Source organism: Sinocyclocheilus anshuiensis, unplaced genomic scaffold, assembly GCF_001515605.1.
Source record: "Sinocyclocheilus anshuiensis isolate Anshui unplaced genomic scaffold, SAMN03320099.WGS_v1.1 scaffold2416, whole genome shotgun sequence".
Taxonomy (NCBI): Eukaryota; Metazoa; Chordata; class Actinopteri; order Cypriniformes; family Cyprinidae; genus Sinocyclocheilus; species Sinocyclocheilus anshuiensis.
In genome coordinates, this window is record NW_015546252.1 from 36,938 (window position 1) to 37,170 (window position 233).

The 233-nt window shown below is 37.8% G+C and overlaps 1 protein-coding gene across 1 annotated transcript in view; it reads right to left on the bottom strand.

Annotated features, from left to right (window-relative positions):
• Nucleotides 1-233, bottom strand: part of pde2a (phosphodiesterase 2A) — a 50,358-nt gene that overhangs the window by 19,336 nt on the left and 30,789 nt on the right. The window lies entirely within an intron of this gene.

The following is a 233-nucleotide window of genomic DNA, read 5'->3' on the forward strand; positions in this document are numbered from 1 at the left end:
TATCAGCTGTTTGGACTCTCATTCTGACGGCACCCATTCACTGCAGAGCATCCATTGCTGAGACACTGATGCAGTGCTGCATTTCTCCACAAACTCATCCTAATCTGGGATGACCTGAGAGTGAGCACAATTACAGCTAATGTTCATTTTAGGCTGAATTATTCCTTTAAATTGATCAAAAGTGTCAGTAAAGACATTTATAATGTTACAGTAGATTTCTATTTCAAATAAAT